This window comes from Emydura macquarii, unplaced genomic scaffold (assembly GCF_026122565.2).
Source record: "Emydura macquarii macquarii isolate MOO-44397 ecotype Brisbane River unplaced genomic scaffold, CSIRO-AGI_Emac_v2 contig_1790, whole genome shotgun sequence".
NCBI classification, from domain to species: domain Eukaryota; kingdom Metazoa; phylum Chordata; order Testudines; family Chelidae; genus Emydura; species Emydura macquarii.
The window spans coordinates 7,043,833-7,063,907 of NW_027131927.1; the positions used below are offsets into that span (position 1 = coordinate 7,043,833).

The window sequence follows — 20,075 nt, forward strand, 5'->3', positions numbered from 1 at the left end:
ATGTAATTATGTGATTAAAGAATGTATTTTAATGCATTCACACAAGAAGGCTGAAGTAAGGTTGCACAGGTAACCTTAATAACGGCATTTCCAAACTTCTGTGTGCTTGACTTTGCAACCTTGTTCTTTGCAATAATGTTTTATTATTGTAGGGTTGTTTGCATGTATTACTGTATGTTCAGTGTGAATAACAACTGTATTTCAAAAATAAGACCCAGAAGTATGTATATAGTCCTGATCAACAGAGAGACAATGATAGATTCAGATGATCAAGAACTGATTAAGGCGGCTTTGCATGCAGGTACAATCTCATAAACTGCAGTGATAAAGTTTGATGTCCCACCGTAACAGAGAGTTCCAAGAGACTGCCAAAGGTGACAGTTTAACAGCAACATCACAAAGCATTATGAGTTAATCTATGCAAATTGCCATGAAGGCTAAGGCAGCAAGGCTCTCTTTATAGGAATAGATGCCAGCTCTTCTTTGTAATGTAATATAATCAAATCATGCTTTATAACAAGTTAGGTTTACAATAATCTGTGTCTCTGCAATTTATCACTGTGAACTCTTTCCAAACAGAATCTTAAGATACATACCGGCCTTTTCTTTCGCTCTCTTTCACAGGGCACTAACACAGGCAAACATTTTACATGCTAGGAAGCTCCACCTTTCCCTCTCTGTTCACTACCTCAGTTCCCACTCAGCAGCAGGCACACCAAGCGCCTATTTCTGGTCTTTGTGTTTGGGATAGACAAAGCCATCTTTGTTCTCCCCATATTCTGGCACTGAGCAAGGCCCTGCTGGCCACCGATGTAAATTAGAGCAACTTCAGGACTACTCAAACTTATGCTTTGCTTCCCACATCCTCCAAGAGGAGCTTGGAAGATGAAAATAGCCATAGCACTGTGTATCCCAGCCATGTCCCACAGAGGACCCCTCTGTAAGGATCATGACTAATTAGAACCCTTTCCACCATTTCTGCAGTGGCTGTGGAAGCCTGTTTGGTTGAGTGTATTCTCAGCGAGCACTTTTCCACCCACTTTGAGGGGTCACCAGATTGGCCTAAAAGGGCCTCAGTGACCCCAAAAATCCAGAATAGGAAAGCACAACCAAGAAAGAACCCCATTTCCCAACCAATCTCTGAATAACAGACTAAATGGCCTGGAACAATAAAATGTCACCCACAAGATCCCCCAAACTGGGATGAATCTGTAAGACTCTTCAAATGTGTCATCACTGGAAGCGAATACCTCGATTACTCATGAGGCCTGTTGCCTGTTTGTCACAGGCCAGTAATTATTTGCATGGCTGTGGATGAACTAAGCATAGAAGGGGGAGCCTGACTGCATGAATTGCCTGCTGCCATTTCTGGCAGTTTCATGGAAATGAGGTGCTGTGTCTCGTGAGGCTATGCCGACAAGCCGCATTACTAAATAAATGATAAATTAAGAAAATCCTCTGTAATGTTTTTTGTTTGTTTGTTTTTTGGGTTTTTTTTTTTACAAAAGAGATCATTTCAGGCACCTAAAGCTGTTAATAATGACAAGAAAAGAAGGGATTTCTGGTTAATCAACATCAAGGTCACAGTCTTGTGGAATAAATTTCATATACAGTGAATAACTCACACAGGGTGATGGCATGTTTAGCATCAAATCTTGGCAAAGATTTGTTTGCTTAATGACTTTTCTCCTTTTTTTCAGGCCAGCCACCTTTGACTGAAGAGAGCTTGTTAAAAGAACTAAATGTCACCGAAAATGTGCTGTTAATCCCACTCATCAACAGATGTTAACCATGAAGTGATAATAAAGAGAAAAAAGAAAAGATGCAGCTCCAATCAGGATTATTCTTGGTAAGCACAGGGCCCCCCATGACTGCAACAGACGGCTCTCATACTGTTTCTCCAAATATATGTCACCATCCCTGCTTTCTGTGGAAGCACTTTGATGTTCATTTGCAGAAGGATACACTGTACTTTTCCTTTTGCTTGTTCAAACAAAGCAAGACATTTTGGTTTTCTCGGCAAATATTGTCAGATGTTTTATGTGCGGCTATGAAAATTAAGTACATCTTTGATATCACAAGTCTTTCCTGCTTGAAACAAGCTGGGCTCAGCTCCTAGTGGATGTAAGTTAAAAAAAAACCCAACAACATAAAATTGTTCTAGACAAAGATATAGGTCCAGGTTTTCAAAAGATCTCAGCATCCAAAGCCACAAATGTCTCAGTAGAAGCTGATGGGTCCTAAGCATTTTTGAAAATCTGGTCCCAGCTGTACGTGCTGAGCACTTGAAAAATTGGCCTGAGCTCTTCTGAAAATCTGGCTCATACTGTACATTGTCCCCTTCACCTTTGTTATTCTTCTTTTTGGTGTGTTTGGTTGCGTGCATTGTATGTACACAAAGGGGAAATACTTGGTGGGGACTTTTATTCAATTAAAACACTTAATGTTTCTCAAAGTAACATAATTTTAAGCATAACTATCACCATTCCTGGATATGGCTGAGAATTACTGACTTTCTACAAAAATTCACTTACATTTAGTATGAATTGAAGCCTTACATAGATCTTTCCCAGACCTGAAGAGCTCTGTGTAACTGGGAAGCTTGTCTCTTTCATCAACAGAAGTTGGTCCAATAAAAGATATTCCCTCACCCACCTTGTTCAGCCCTACATAGAAGTGATCTGAAAAAGCCAAGCCAATTGTAAAATGCAACAGGGCCTGATTTTATCTGTTTGTCTTATAGCTAGACAGCAGTATTACAGTAGCAACTACAGATCCCAACTGGGATTGGGATTCCATTGTGCTAAGCACTCTATATACACACAGTAAGTAATAATTCCTGCCCTGGAGAGTTTACAATCTGAATAGTCAAGACACAGAAAAGGTAGGAGAAAGCAAATACACCTTCATGTGGATTGAATCATAGGGGAAGAAGGAAATGTTCCAGAAAATATTACAAACGTGGACTGCAAATGGTATATTGGGTAGAGGTGGTTGTGGTTGTTGGCTTCTTCTGGAAGGGTACACTGGAGATGGAGGGACGGGGAGGAGACACTGACAGAATCAAGATTCACTGGGCAGCAGGATGAGAGAGTGTCTGGTCCATATATGGCAGGTGAGGGGGGATATGGGGACAGAAAAAACATTTTGTTGGAATTTTACCTGAAAATGTCCTAATATTTAAATTCTCAGCTACAACACTGTAGAAAATTTAGTTTTTGATTCATAAAGATTCAGCTGGACGAAGGTCTATTTTTTGAAAACTTTCTCCCATTTATTTAACAGGGTAGCTAACTGTATTAAATGCATATGTCTTTAATTTGAGTTTGTTTAGAGTCTGAAGGTTCCTCTTGGAATTTATCTGTGCTTTTCTAATGTTTATGGGACTAGGACCATTTTAAAATGCTTTTTGGGGGCCTTTTCCTTTAGTTTTGCGTATCTTGACTTCTTTATATTTTGGGGTCTGAAGCTAACGACAGAATGTAGTTATGTTTTCATATTTGCGGTTTTGTTGTAGCCGTATTGTTCCTGGAATATGTGAGAGATAAGATGCATGATGTAATATCTTTTATTGGACCAGCTTCTGTTGTTGAAAGAGAGAAATTTTGTCCAATTAAAGATATGTTTTCATAGGCTTTTAAATTTTTGTTTTGTTATATCTGAGTTGGAGTCATTGACACACCCTTTCTTGATATAATTATGTCATCCCCCTGCTTTTTTAATAGTAACTACTGGTTGTTACAGTATTCACAATAGCAATGTGAAAATAAACTTTTCTCGTTTGTTTCAAGAAAACTGAGAACTTTCATATCCACCTTCAAAATTTTCTTGGGAAAATATTCACATGAAATGCGAGCTATGTTAAATTTTGTCATTCAGATTATTTAACATATGAAGTAGTGTCATCTATAAAGAGGAGGCACTCCCTCATGGGACCTGTAAAATCCTGCCACACCAGCTTGTGGCTTCCTCTGAACAGTTTTGCTCTCAATTTTTTTAACACAGTCAATGTTATTTAAAAAGCTGTTTTAATCCAGAAGATCTCTCAGGAGATTACAAATGAGATAGATAGAGAACTGTTTACCTCTGTGTCACCAGTTCAAATCTACATCAGGTTGGCAGGGACAAAAAATTGTTACCAGCTGATGGTCTGTTTGAAATTAGGTAGTGGAGTCAATCCAATATCTACTGGACAGGTGTCCACATCATAACTGACTCTATTTGAAGTTAATTATATCTAGGAATCAAGCCACCCACCCTGAAAAAGTCCAACTGTTAAAATTACAGCAACCTGTCTGCTTAGCAATTCTGGTCCCTATGAATACATCAAGTTGGAGCTCTGCTCTTTGCACTGGCTCCCAACTGAGTCCAGATATTCATAGACAGGTCCAATTCCATGAAGGCCTAAGCTAGAGATAGCCTCTCTCTCTGTGAGCTTGGCCTTCCCCCAACAGCTACGTTCTACTGGAACCATTACACTCTTGACCAATAGCGCAGGCCTCGTGAATGTGGGAGACAGAACTCTCTCAGAAGCTGGACCAGTGTCAGGGCCAGTGCATGGACAGTCTGCCTAGGGGTTAGCATCGAGCCAGGGTCCATTAGCCAGTTCTCAGGAATCAGGTTGAGTTGGAACACCAGGAGATCCGAATCATGAGACAAATCAGTGGGAAAGATCAAGAGTCAGTTGCTAAGAGACAGGCCATGTCAGGATACCAGAAGGTCAGGATCAGAAGGCAGGAACCGGAAAACACCAGACCAGCGGTCTATGGCAGAGTGAACCCCAGCTGTATGATCAACTTCCAGTTTCCTCCTCTGGAAATAAATAGGAGCTTCAGCCCAATCTCAAGCATTGGGTATCTCTCAGTCAGAGCATAGAGATGGGGCTTCTGCTCTAGTTGGACTTCATGGACTCCAGTCCCAGCAGCTGCCTGTGAGCTGCCAGGTAGGGGATTGGTGTGTGCTGACTGCCATGGACCTGAACTCAAGACCTGTCAGGCCTGACGACAACCTTACACTTCGGAAATCACTCCTGCAAGAGATAAGAATGACCACAGGCCTGACCGCTTTCAGGCTTCGTCTACACTACGAGCTAGAGGTGTGATTCCCCAACTCTCATAGTCACTCTAGCATGAGTATAAATAGTGGTGTAGCCACAGTAGCAGAGGAATGGCTTGGTTATGCCAAGTACCCACCCACCTGTTTCAGGTGGTTTTGTACTAGGCAGGGTGGCTGCTGCTTGTGGCTACACTATTATTTATACTCACACCAGCTCGATGAGAGCTAGAGCAAGTGTGTATACTTAAGCAGGGGAATCACACCCCTAGCTCGTAGCGTAAAGGTAGGCTCAGAAACAAATGTAAAATTCATTTCTTCAGCTTTGCATTCGCACAGTAAGTTACACACACACACACACACACGCAGACTAATCAAGCTGTTTCTCCTACAGGCTGAGAAGGGTGAGGGGAGTGGGGGGTGGGAAGGGAGATTGTTATTTCTACTTTTAAGTCCTTAGCTACTATAATGATGGGGCCCATAAAATATCTATCCAGAGAGGTGGGTAATCTCAAGAGAAGGTCCAAGGATTGACTGGATATGGAGTCTGAACAGAGTCACAAACCCCAGAGTTACAAACTGAATGGTCAACCACACACCTCATTTGAGCCAAAGTACACAATCAGGCAGCTGCAGAGACAAGGGGGAAAAGGCAAATACAGTACTGCATTAAACATAAACTACTAAAAAATAAAGGGAAAAGAGCATTTTTCCTCTGCACAGTAAAGTTTCAAAGCTGTATTAAGTCAATGTCCAGTTGTAAACTTTCGAAAGAACAACCAGAACGTTTTGTTCAGAGTTACAAACAACCTCCATTTCCGATGTGTTCGTAACGCTGAGATTCTACTGTATGCCTACAGGAGGGCTTTTCCAGGGCAGGGTTGACGCCCAGTCTCAGGGAAGTTCAATCTTGCACTTTTGGTTGAGCTACTGGAAGGGGCCAGAGTTTGATCTCAGCTAATCCAGAATATATCCAGAGTAGCTCTATTGAAGCCACTGGAGTTACTGTGTTGAAAATAGGGAATACCTAAGACTGGAATGTGACATCACATCATGTCTCATTCTGCTAGGAACCGGTGTGTCAAACAAAATTTTCACACTTGGAGGCCCTATATTCAATGGTGCTGATTGTTTGCAGCTCCCTTAATTTCAAAAGGAGTGGATGTACAGTGTCTCTGAAAATCAGGCCACAGATATATGAAGTGGAACACCTTAATCCATATTTTGCCACCTATGTAAACGATCTGATTTTCAAGAGTGCTAAGCACCTATGGCTCCCACTGAAGTCAATGACAGTTGCAAACTGCTCAGCCCTTTTGAAAATCAGGACACTTATTTAGATGCCTAAATATGAATTTAGGAACCTAACTTTAGGCATGCAAAATTTGAAAGTTTCAGTCTTAGTGTCCAACTTGATAACATAACATTACTGTAACCTCTCTAAAATCATCTAGACTGGGATATGGTTAGAGAAGAACTACAAAACACTGACATGACCGGCTGAACAAATCACAGGAAATTCAGTCAGATGGAATGAATATTGGAAATCAAATGAGTTACTCCAGGACTGAAAACAGGTTAATGCAATTCCAAAAAGAAAAAGATGGGTGTCTTGGGCTAGTTAATTAACAACTTGTCAGTCCAACCACTCTCCTGCCTGGAATATTTGACAACTCACTTGAAAACAAATTGCGCCCTCAAATATGGGCATGTGCAACTTGGCCCAAAGTAATTAAATCAATTTGTGGGCAAGCCTAGGAGACAAAACTTTTATTGCATAACAACCAACGTATGTTGGGCCTTCAGTGGGAACAGGATCAATCCCTGGATGGATAATTTATCAGTCAGCAAGATATTTGATGCAGTACCACACAGAAAAGCCACTGAATGCTAGATTTGCATTGCTTGTATAATAACCCCATACTCAGATAAAAACAATCTAATGAAAGGATAAAAGATTATTATCAATTACACAAAATCAGAGTGGAAGGGAGTATCCAGTGAATAAATACAGGGCTCATTACAGGGGCCATTATCATTTGACATATTCCTTGGTGATCTAGAGAATGTATGGAATATACAAAGAAAGAGTGTAAACAGAGGTAATTTGAGACATTGGTTGAATGAAAGTGGAAGCGAGGAATACTGTAGAAGGATATATACTGCTCTCTTTTACTCCATTACAAACCAATGGGGTCAGATTGGTGTAAATGATAGCAGACTTTGCTCCATTCTGCAAAGCATTACACCCCCAGAAGAACTGTGTAATGTAGCAAGGCAAATTATATTTAAAAACACTAGTGTTATGCAGTGCTGGACTTGAGAAATCAAGCTGTCATAAATCAGGAAAGAAGAGTCAAGGTTGAAAGCTCAATCTTCTTTCAGCCCCCTTGTGCCTCTGCCTTAAAAATTTTTCAACCAAAACAGATTCCCATTAAAAAAATGGCATTTAATCAAAAACATTTTTTGGTGGAAAAATTCATTTTTGATTAAAATGTTATATTATTCAATAGGATAATTGCTAAATAAAACTAACATTTTAGTTTTGTTTCAAAATGTTAATTTCATTTTGTCAGTTTTTGAAACTGAAATTAACATTTTAAAAATATCTATACTCTGGATTTTGTCCCTTCACCCCATGGAATGCAATACAATGAATGATGTCTAGGTTTTGGGGAGGGAGGGGGTTCCCCTTGGAGGGTGGGTTTCCCTGTGGGTGGGTTCCCCCCTTTTTTTTTTACTTTGTAACTTTTCAAAACTTCTCCAATTTTGGAACAGTTACAGCTCAGGAAAAGGATAAATGAAACTCTCCCTCTGTCACTCTTTAAAGTTTCAAAAGTAACGGAAATGTTGAAAAGCTACAGAGTGCAAGAGTTACAGAGCTTTCAATGGCAAAAAAAAGGAAGAAGGGGCAGTATGCAGGAGAAAAAAAATATTTTGAAAGGGGGAAACCAAATAGAAGCAAAATAACGAAATGTTTTGTTTAAAAACTTTCCAATGAAAAATTGAAAATTTAGACTAAATTATTTTCATTGGGGAAAATGGGATTTTTGACCTGCTTTAGCTGACTTTTTTATTTCATTATAAATGTTTTGCCAGTTAATACTGTAATGATGTAATCAAGTTGGAATTTCTTATACACCCCTGTCTACACCCCATCTAAGCAGGAGCACCAGAGAAATTGTGCCTTTCCAAAGCATGATCTTTCTGGTACTGCTCTTCATGTATGGAGGGGCCAACGTGTAGGAAGGTTACCAGTCTGCCCCATGTAGTAGGCATGGAGCTACTACATGGAGCAGATTGCTCGCCTTCTTCATTAGTCCAACTCTGGGCCTATGCATGGAGAGGGTGATATCATAGTTCCATATCCTCCTTTCTCCTCCTTTGTCACCCTGCTCCCGGGTGAGGGAAGCAGAAGTAGGCAGTGTGATATATTTGAAAACTGTGTTGGAAGTGTTGACTGTCATTTTAATTGGTAAGGGCTTCCTGGTCCTGATTGCAAGCTAAGGAACTCTGTAAGAAAGCATGTGATAAAGAGTCAGCTTGCAGACAGACACCGTGGAGAGTAAGGTGAGATGAGTTGTGCCTCTCCGTTTTAGGGAGAAGCTGGCTGTTCTGGTTCTTGTGTATTATCGTTCTGAATTATAAGAAATAAAGCAGTGTTACGTGCAACTTTCCAGCGGAAGTATTTATGTTTTTAAACCAACTTTTGTGTGAATGCCATGAACATAAGAGGCAGACCTGCCTTCTGTCTAGCATAGAGACCGCTATTCTGTATGGCTCTTCTGCAGTAGTACGTGGAGGGTGTGGGGCGGAGATGTTTCTTGTTTGCTCCTCCAGCCCTGCATGCAAGATATAGCTTGCTGTGCCTGCTACATCACCGCACACTGACACCAACTGTCTGCTGGAACCCAAATATATCTAAGTCAGCCCCCACACAGGCCTTCCCCCCACAAATGCTGCCAACAACAAATACACATAGGAGGCAGAGTTACGCTTGCACATGCAACCTGACCTGTGTGTGCAATCATAAAACTATTTAAAAAAAGGTAATAAGTTTGTATCTATATCTATATATACTGCCCAGTACCAAATTATTTGATTATTCCTCTCTTCCCTCCTGTTGCCAGCATTAGCTATAATCTGCTTGCAAAAGACCTCAGAAACTCATAGAAAGTAAATTGCCATTTCATATTAGGGAATAGCAGTCATCATATACAAGCCTGGTTCACACCACAACATAGAGCTACAGAGGGATTTGCACTCCAGCCGCCCGCTACAACAACAGGACTCCAAGGGCTTTGCTCTGTTGCTCTCACAGCCCTTCATATTGCTAAATCAAACTTTCTTGCAAGGTATTTTGGACCTGCTTGCCAGATTGCAAAGGTAGCTGTTGTTTTTGGCTCTCCCAAACACAACTGATCTCTGAAGTGAAGCCAAGACTGTAATCATTTGCCTTGGATGAAACGAAAATAAGCATACCCTGCACTGTACACACTTCTGAGGTAATTACTGACATTAGATCATAGCCCGGAAATTAATTTTGAGCCATACAAGGAAACCGAGTACAAAAAAATCTGTGTTAAAATAACGTTAAAAGTCTGATTACAACCTGCCAAAGGAAGGAAAGTCGAAGTGAAAGATGGAACTTCAGCTTCAGCCCACCACATTGGGCCCAGACATTGCAACTCATATGGTGGGTGGTAAAATCATCCAATGGTCGGAGATGATATGCAATATTACAGAGGCTCAATTGGATTTATTAGCTTCCACTTTTTGTGGTAATATTTCTTTTAAACAAGTAAAAACAGAGGATGTGCTATTATCAAGTTCCCCTGAAACCACCTTCATATCAGCTGACTAGCTAACATTAACTGATTCTGTATAATATTTTATCATGCACTTATGTATGTTTTATTTCTTTATTTCGATTTATTTCAAATGCACCTGTCAATAGCTCTAGGTCCATTTACCAAACGGTTTATAAAATGCATACAAAACTCAAAATGGTCCGGTGACCACAAGTGATCTACCACCCAGTAAAAAACGAGATTCTCCTCATCACACCCACTTAACAATCTTACCACCATCAACAGCCTGGGAAAACAGAACTGTTTCACACCGAGTACATTCAGACCATGTTGGACAAAGGGGGGAGTGAATTCCAAGAGTCAAGAACTCCTCATAAGGATGCCATGTTATCCTTCCATTTAAACGTGTGGTTGTCAGCTTGAATTACTCAGTTGTCCTCAGTTGATATCACATGAGTAGAGAGAAGATACTTGAGGTAGCCAGAATAAAAATAATGTATAGCTTCTTAGAACAAAATCAAGACCTTCCTCTCACACAGAGTGCACTGCAGTATTGCAGTCTAGAGGCATGGGAAAATTTGGCACGTCTATATCTAAGAGGAAAGGTCATAAGTTCCTGGATAAGTGCAGATTGAAAGAACAACTCAGCCTCTGATGCTATCTGCACATCAAAAGGCAGGCAAACACTCTCAATCTAGGAACACCATTAGTTCCTTAAATTGCTTCCTCTTACTAACATCGCAGTCCCTTAATCTGGTTGAGCCTCAGGTAGCTATCCCTCATGTAACCTCCCACTAGACACTAGGTGACCAGGCATGCTCCAGGGGTGATATAGAGACATAGAGCTGAGTGTTATATGCATGCATATAGGAGGAACCACAGTCTATACTGTTCCAGTATCTCCCTTAATGATCACACATTCACACTGAATAAGACCTCTGTCAAACCCCGTGACAGAATAGTTGGAGTTAGAATGCAATTATCCATTGCTGCCTCTGGGTTCTCTCAGAGTAAAAGATGTGGAGCCACTTGAAAGCAGCCAAGATCCCTGCCAAGATCCACAAGTTTGCCAACAATACAATAGCCAACAGGATCAAGGCAGTTGGCAGATCCAGTAAAACTAGTATGGCCATTTAACCTTTGTCCATTGTCAGAGGAAGGTCATTGGTCAATGAGATCAGAGCATACCCAGGCCCCAAACCATACAGGCAGGAGTAATCAACTTAGTCTGAGGTTTCCAGGTTTTGCCATAATTGCATTGCCACAACCTCATCAGTGACATTCCCTTTAAAAAAAGGAGACAGGAGACATGATAATAATTGGCAGGATTATCAACATTAAGAAACGGTTGCTTGAGCAAGTACCAAAAAATAATTCATTTAAGACAGTGCACGGAAAGAAAACTTTGGAGCCTTTGCAGAGTATGCACTGAAGATAATCTAGCCATGATTCTCTACTTGGATGTAGCAGCCTGTGGAGACTGCAGTGTACTAGTTGTGGCTCCCTGATTCAGGACCACCTAGTCCCAGTACAATTTGGGGCTGCCCAGGGGCAGTCTTCACTTACTCAAGTTGAGGTTGGAGCATAGCGCTTACCTAGATTGTAAACAGGGGCAGCAACTGTCTTTTTGTTCTGTGTTTCAGCACGGCTAGCACAGCGGGGTCCTGATCTATGACTGGGTCTCCTACGCCCTGTTGGAATATAAATATCAAATAATAATAGTGGAACTCTACTCTGCTCTGCCCCCTCCCGTCCATGTCCTGCCCATGCCTGGCCCCTGCAGTGTCCCCAACATGTCCCATCTTGTTCCTTACAACAGACACTGGGGAGGGAGCAGCTGGCACAGAAGATGACAGAGCCATATCTTCCAGATTCATGCCAGTGCAGAGTTCCCCTGCACAGAGGGAGTTCTCCACTGGCCATCTGTGGCCACTTTACGGCCACTTCGTTCTGATTCTGCTTATGCAGCATCAATTGGCCTCTGCAGACCAGAGAATCTGACACTCTGTCTTCAAATCATAATGACCTCTAGGCCAGAGATTTTTCTTGTAAAATTACTGACTGGCTGGAAGAATCTAGGAACCAAGGTGAAGCGAGGGCTCTTAAGGTAGTCAGTCATGATATACCAGGTAATACCTCAACTGAAGGTCATTATAGCAATTATAAGCCATGCAAATAATAATATCTAAAGGGAAAAATGGCCTCTTTATGTGCTAAAAATTGAATTGTCAAGGAGATGGAGTTCTGTTCATAGCACTGGTCTTTTCTAAACATTTACAGGCCCAGGTCCAAGTTCTGCAGGACCTCAGTGTGTGGTACTCCCACTGAAGTCAGTGGGAGATCTGTACCTGAAGGGCTTGTGAGACTTGGCCCCGGAGCAGCAGGCTTCACTCTAAATGTCTTATGGATTTCTAACACAGCAATAAGGATCAGCAGGTTTCACACTGGTGAGCTATTGGTGCACACCTCGAGTGTGTGGGCAGGTTATGGCACCTTGATTTTCAATTTCATTTTTAAAACAATACTGTACCGAAAAAAATCTATTTTAGAGGTTTTAAGCAACAGCTCTTTCTACTATATAAGAAATAAGACATGCTTATTATCGCTAAGAGTCCACCATAAAGTGAGTTTTTTCTTATGCTTATGGCTTGGCTCACAAGCTCACCCTGCTTGGCCATGTTGGTGAGACCATGATACCGTTAGCTATCTTTGACTCTTTGCTGACCTTGCCACTGTGTTTGAAGTTGTCAGACACTGTTGCTCCCAATGATGTCAAGGTCCTTTGTTAGATTTACTGCCATTGACCCAGAGACAATGACATGATGTCTTTAACTTCTGATTCAGAAAGCAGTCATTCAAATAATGGAAGTGCTGACAGCCCATTAATGATAGCAGAGATTGTTGTGGCTGCTACAGTTTTAGAGAGACACCTGTTTAAAAATAGATTAGAGTCTTGGAGAACACTCCAGCCTGCTCTTCTGTTGTTTTTTTTCTACAAGACAACCTACCAAACCAAATCTGGCATTTGCTTCCTCTGTGATCTAGTTTCAACTTCATTATAACAATATTGGCCAACAGTGAGTAACATATTAAATAAATGCCATTTAACTTTAAGTGCTTCTACTTGGACAGTTGATTCAGACTACAGAGATACAGAGAGCAGGGAGTGGGCAGGGACTGGCCAGTCCATTTATCCTGGTAGAGAGGGGTTACCCACTCCTTTATCTGGTCCATCTCACTCCAGCTGGCTGGGGATGTCTCTTCTGCCCCTTTGCTGAACTGATGGAAGAACTAGTGCAGTTTGTGTAAACAGTGTATCAGTTGTCTATGAAATATGCATTCCTTGCAGAGCATTTGTATTAATTGTACAACTAAACCTGAGTTCACTTCTACAGACATGATTGTAATGCTTCCCAGAAACATATCTGTGCCTTATTGCCCACTCAAGTATTCGTTTTCTCCTTGTTTTTCTTTTTTAAAACCCTAGAAAATTAACAGCAAAATTAACAAAAAACAAAATAAACACAAAATAAATAAACACAATAAAAAAAAATGCCTAGGAAATTAACAGTAAAATCTGCTTTAGTGGGACATTAAATAACAAACGGTAGTGCAAAAACTAAGGTTCTTACAATAGGATTTACACAGCTGTGTTGCACCTGCATTGGACTAGATTGTGAATGATGTTAGACAAAGGTTAATCTATACACTGCACTACTCCAGGAATAACCCTCAGGAGGTCTGGGGACTTGGAGACACACCTGAGTCACACAGTTTTCCCTATTGCTCTTGGGGAGCAGCTACTTCCTAAGATCCCCACACAGCCACAGCTTTGCTACCCAATGAATAGTGGTCTGGGGCCAAGACACCACCCACTCCTTGCCCAATTGCTCAAGGGAGTAAGCAGGTGTGCTGTGGTCTCTGACTCCTGAAAGCCCAAATTCAAGGTTCTAGGTAGCATGTGCAGGGGCATAAAGGGAATGGCATAATCTGACTCCCCCTCACGCTCTGGCATGGGCACATAGTCCAAGTCAGTCTGGCCCATTGTATTTTCTATTTCGTGTTTTGTGGCGGTTTCTAAACATCTATCTTACGTATTATTTCAATGTGTTTTCAATATATATACCACAAAATGTACATCCATATGTCAGAGGTGTGATGGGGCTGAAAGCCTACCGCAATACATTTTAAGCTCTATATTTCCTGATTTGTCAAAAACTAAATTTCAGTGAAAAATGGAAATAAAAATCCATGAAAAGTTGTGCAGCTTTAATGTAGAGACCAGGTGGTTGAGGTATTATCTTTTATTGGATGTCGGTCCAATAAAAGATATGAACTCAGCCACCTTCTCTCTCTAATATCCTGGAGCTGGCATAGCTACAACTACATGGCATATGGTCTTAATATACATTACTACAGAATTTTGCATTCCACGTGTACAGTGTGTGGAGTGCTATGCAATCAAAGATGCAACAATATTTATCATTATTTTTTAAGGCCCAGCAATATTTTCAGCTATGTACAAGAAACAGAAAAAGACACAGTCCATACCCCAAAAAGCTCACCACCTAATCAGATGAATAATGCACTGGGAAAAGACCCAGATTTGGATATATTCTTCCACACTTACTTATGCTGTAAAGTACCTTATTCTGAGAGTAAACCCACTGATTGTAGCGGGGCTACTGGAGGAGTAAATATGTAGCTCAACATGAGTAAGGGTTGCAGAACCTGGCTCAGAATGATCATTTTTGTTAATTATTTCATTGGGGCATGACGTCATTTCATGGCTGGCGTAAGGTGGGATTTGGACGTACACAGGAAGGGCACCTGTTGCCTTGAGACCAGGTGGTCATTCGCAAGGAAAGGGGCAGCATGGAGAAAAGAATGAAAATTAAGGTGCATGAAGGAGGTGTAGGCCAGACCCTCATCTAGCATAAATCAGCCTATCTACATTGCCTTCAGTGGAGCTACGCTGATTTACACCAAGGACCTTATCCAAAGCTCATTAGAGTCGATGGAAAGACTTCCTATTGATTTCAATGGGCTGTGGATCAGACCTGGCTGAGGATCTGACCCTAAGATTTTGGTTCTAATACACTAAGGCCACTTTAGACAGCTCTAGCAGTGTAAAGAGGCCTTCAAGTGAGTATATATATAAACTACGCCCACTTGAAGGGTCCTTTACACTGCCTTAGCGATGCCATGTGGCCTTTGTTATAAATGAGAGCCAGGCCCATTTTTTTAATGTTACTGTCTTAGATATTGTCTGTAATAATTAGATATTCATACTGCTACACAACAGTGATAATATAATCAATCTAAAGGAATGTACCTAGCCCATAAAGCATTGCACATCAGAATACAGATCACTACTGCACCCCAGTGTGGCATGTCTCAGGATGTTCTTGTGCACAATTACAATATTGTAGTGTAATCTCAGTAGCATTCATCTTAATTTTTCTCAGATAATGTTTTTCTCTCTAGGGGATCACAGGACTCCTTGCCTTAATAAGTTACATTGTCCAAATGAGGGTCTTTCCAATGTCTGATGCCATTCACAGATCTGTCAAATCCGTGATCCATTATCAGCCCAAAACATTTTCGCAGAACTTCAAAGATACCAAAAAAATACAGTTTTTATATTTGAGAAGGTTCATCTGAGATGGTTTTGTGTTCACTTTGATGTATACCCCCCCTTTAATGATGTAATACGTCAAGTCCATTTCCTGCCCTGGGAATTTCGCAGAGATAGATATATTATTATAAGAATGTTTACTTACCATCTAACCTTACTTTTAACCAACCCTACAGTGAGTTTTTCTCCCTACAAAGAGAAATTGTTAAACAACTACATTTCATATAGTCCTACAATCAATCCTTTAAAACAAACATCAACAACAGACCTGTATTTATCAATAGATCCACTGAGTTTTTCTTCTTCACTTTTTTGAGTGAAGCAGATAAAAGACCCAATTCCACTATCACAGATCATTGCTTTGCCACCAAAGTCTCTGGGAAGGAAACATTCCTCTGCTTTTTTAAAAAGTTTTTGTTTCCTCATTTTTCCTCCCTGGCTTTGTCCTCTTTTTTTCCCGTTCTGTAAAATTCTAGAAAGCCATTGTATAGGCAGGTCAAAGAGAAACCAAATTAAAAACTAACAACTTTTGCATTTCAGCTGCCAGACAAAGTTAATGTTGACTAAGGATGAAAAAAAAAAAAAGTGGCCCTATGGAAAGAAAAGCCCAGCTGAGGGATTTGGAGGACGGCAGGCTCTGAAGAGGCAAAGCTGCTTCGTTTGATGTGGGAGGTCTGAGAGTAACCTGCTGGGACGCTCCCTGGGACATCTCATTAACCGTGTCATCAAAGCCTCCCAAGGTCCAGCGAATCATAACATTATCTCTGACATTACCACACAGATACAAGGTTCCTTAGGCAGTCTATAAACATGCCTGTACTAACCAATTCATCGTGGCTTGACACCCCTGCAAGGGCTGAATGCCCTTTAGTGAGCTGCGTGAATTGCCCCAGTCATTCATCAAAGTTTCTCGGAGTGCATTTCACACAGCATTAAATTTAATTAAAGCAACATTGACTGCATTGTAATCCTCTCGAGGGTCTTTGTCAGAAGGAGCTGGAACACTTTCTGCTTAAATATCTATCGTTTTGGTGGGGCCTTTTTTTTTTTTTTTTTTTTTTTAAGTTCTCTTGTCTGAACCAGAATGATTTACTGCCTTTCCCCGTTTTGTATTTTATAAACTCATAAGCCATGAGAAAATTCTATCTGATGCAATGTCAAGAAGAAATGCCATAAGTATCTTGGCCTCACAAATAATCACACACGTCTCCATACGTTTATCTCCATAACACAAATGGGGAAATACTGTTTTTAAAAAACAGGACGCATACGGTAAAAGCAATTCATGTGTTTGTAAACTGTTGCAACTCTTGCCCTTTTGTTACCTTTCCTGGCCATTGTCTGCCATTACTTCCCACCTGTGCTAGGTCAAACTTAAGGGCTGATTCTGAAAGCTGTTCTGTGTGTGTATGAACCCCTGCACCCTTGTGGAGATCCCTTGGCTTCACTAGTGCCCCATGTGAGTGGAGGATTTTGGCAGGGTGGATCAGGATCAGGGCCATAGGGTATGTCTACATTGCAATCCAAAGTGTACTTGCAGGTCAGATAGACATACCCGAGGTAGCCTTACCTGAACTCACATGGCTGAAAATAGCAATGTCGATGTGGTGGCACACACTTCAGCACAGACTGTACATGAGCACCTGGAACCCTGGGCACCAACCCACATCGCTAAAGTGTGCTGAAGCCCATGCCATGGCATCTACACTGCTATTTTTAGCCATGCTGCAGTGGTTATGTCAACCCAAACTGCAGTCACACCTCAGACTGCAGTGCAGACATAGTCTTAGATTGTAACCATCATCAGAGCTCGTTTATCTGTAAAACATTCTGCACTCTGATGAAGCTATATAAACAGGTGATCACATTGGAGTTTAAAAAGTTCAGTTACTTCCCCTCCATTTTTTATTTGTATTTTGTTAACGTCCCATTCATAGACTTCAACCACAAACTACACATGGAAACTTTGGGCCCAGTCCTGTAAACTGCCTTGGACACCTTAAGTGACTGACTGTTGGGGCAGCTAGTCCTGGAACTCACAAGGAGAGGCAATTCTTGATTTAGTCCTTAAGCAAAGCACAGGATCTGGTCCAAGAGGTGAATATAGCTGAACCACTTGGTAATAGTGACCATAATAAAATTTAACATACCTGTGTGTGTGTGGGAGAGGAGGCAGGGGATTGAGACACCAAAGCAACCCACCACGGTAGTATTTAATTTCAGAAAGGGGAACTATACAAAAATGAGGAAGTTAGTTAAACAGAAATTAAAAGGGTCAATGCCAAAGATGAAATCCCTGCAAGCTGCATGGAAACTTTTTAAAGACACCATAATAGAGGCTCAATTTAAATGTATACCCCAAATTAAAAAACAAAAACAATGAATCAATCAATCAATAAAAATAGTAAGAGGACCAAAAAAGTGCCATCCTGGCTAACAATGAAGTAAAAGAAGCAGTTAGAGGCAAAAAAGCATCCTTTAAAAAGTGGAAGTTAAATCCTATTGAGGAAAATAGAAAGAAGCATAAACTCTGGCAAGTGAACTGTAAAAATATAATTAGGAAGGCCAAAAAAGGATTTGAAGACTACCTAGCCAAAGACTCAAAAAGTAATGTTGGGGAAATTGTTTATGATGGTTTTATATGTTTGTAAATAAATTCAAATAATCCCCTGTTAGTAGTTAAGAGACAACTAGGCCAGACTCCATATTGGATCTTAAATTCAATATGGCCTTGAAAGCCGAGGAGAGGCAAGGCTTAGTGATCACCGAGCTGAGAAACAAGCATCAGTCCAGGAGGGGTACGGCACTGTGAGATCGCAGGCCTCCAGGAAGGGTGCCGTGCCCTGGGACAGAAGCTCACAGGCTGCGCTGAAAAGCAGGCCGCGCACAGCCACAGACAGCCATCGTTGGGTCAGCCCACTGCTGCGAGAGCTGCACCGAGAGCAGCTGCAGCAGCATGAGGAGCAGGGAAGCTCTGGGAGCAGAGCGCTCCAGGCCTACACTAGCCAGCCGCTAGGTAGTGCAGGGGATAAAGCAGAGATATTATCCCGCCGAAGAACCGTCGGAACAATGACAGTGGCCCGGAAATTCGGGGCCAGTGGTTGGATGCAGCCTATTAATAAAGATTGCCTTGAGTCCTGCCTCGATGTTTTCGGGAAGGGGAAAAACCCGTGGGAGGTGGGATTGTTTAAGGGAACAACAGCATATGCTGATTTGAAACGGTTATGGGAGGAGCTTGTGGCAGGGAAGCCGCGACCCTCCAAGAAGGAGAGGAAGCGGGCGTTATGGTACGGCCTGAATACGGTTGCCCAAGAGCTGACCACTGTAGCTACAGAGCTAAAGGGTCGCGTAGACCAGCTCTCAGGGGAGGACAGTTTAAGGGACGCTCACATCGATGAGCTGCTCAGGGAACTGGAGCTGCATGCAGCTGAGAGAGAGAAGCGGGAGGAGTGCTTCCATGTAAAAGACCTAGCGCAGGCCACCCAACTTAACAAGTTGGAAGCGCAGGTCGCGGGTCGAACAGAATCTCTCAACACCAGAGAGAAAGAGGTGAGATGGCTCACCGTTAATCTGGAGGGGTCCGGAGCTGCAGTGAAGCACTTGCTCTGAGAGATCAAGGAGGGGCGCAGGGCAGGGGCAGACCACTCTGCCTGCGAGAAAAGGATCGCAGACCTGGCATTAGAGCTGAAGGAAGCTAAGGAGATTGCGAGAAGCAAATGGCATAGACCCAAATCTCTTACCAGCTCGCAGTCGAGTGCGGAGCTCAGCTCCAGCTCGGAGGAGGGAGTTCCTGCGGCAAGGAGCTGCAGCTGGGTGGAGCCCTCAGCTCCGAGGGAAAATCCCCGGGAAGAAGCTGATGATGTGGGCATAGTGCGATCCGGTATCCCTAAGGTGGTAGTTCCCATGAACCCAGTAACTACCACTGTCATTCAACATGGGGGGATGGATAGGCCTAATGAAGTTAGACAGGAGTACCGGACATACACACCAGACCAGGCTCGGGCTATGGGGAAGACAATGGGTCCCCTAAACCACCACACAGATTGGATCACCCAGGTGGGTGAGATGGTTGGCTTGAATGCAGACAATGTGGTGGCTCTGACCAGAGAGGGCATGAGCCCGGAGGATTTTGGGGCCCTGCCTGGGGAAGTGCAGTTGGCCACAATAAGGGATACTGTAGAAATCTTCAAGCAACTATATAGTTTTTATTGGCCAAGCTCCAGCTTAGCTGGTCGGTATTATACAGAAAAGCAGGCACAAAGCGAGAGACCTGAGCGGTATATACTGTGGAAAAAGGCCCTCTTTAGGCTGGCAGGCGCCAACCAAGTGGACACTCCCGAGTTTAGAGAGGAATTGATCAAGGGTCTGCTACCAGCCCTGCGGGTTACAATGGGTGCTGTGGACCACCAGCTTCACACGCTGGGAGAAATTGAAAATAGGGTCAGAGCTGCATATGAGCTCCATCGAGAAGCATTCCTGACTAGAGATGAAGATCCTAGAAGAGAGCAAGGCTCTAGAAGTGCAGGCTTCAAGGGAAAAGCAACCAGAGTGGCTGCAGTGAAGGAGCCGGAGAG

The 20,075-nt window shown here is 42.2% G+C and overlaps 1 long non-coding RNA gene across 1 annotated transcript in view; it reads right to left on the bottom strand.

The window, feature by feature from the left end:
• Window positions 1–20,075, bottom strand: part of LOC137159138 (uncharacterized) — a 63,673-nt gene that overhangs the window by 20,802 nt on the left and 22,796 nt on the right. The window contains exon 2 of the long non-coding RNA XR_010921542.1: window positions 11,459–11,554. This is a non-coding gene — a long non-coding RNA (uncharacterized lncRNA). The remainder of the gene's footprint in view (window positions 1–11,458; window positions 11,555–20,075) is intronic.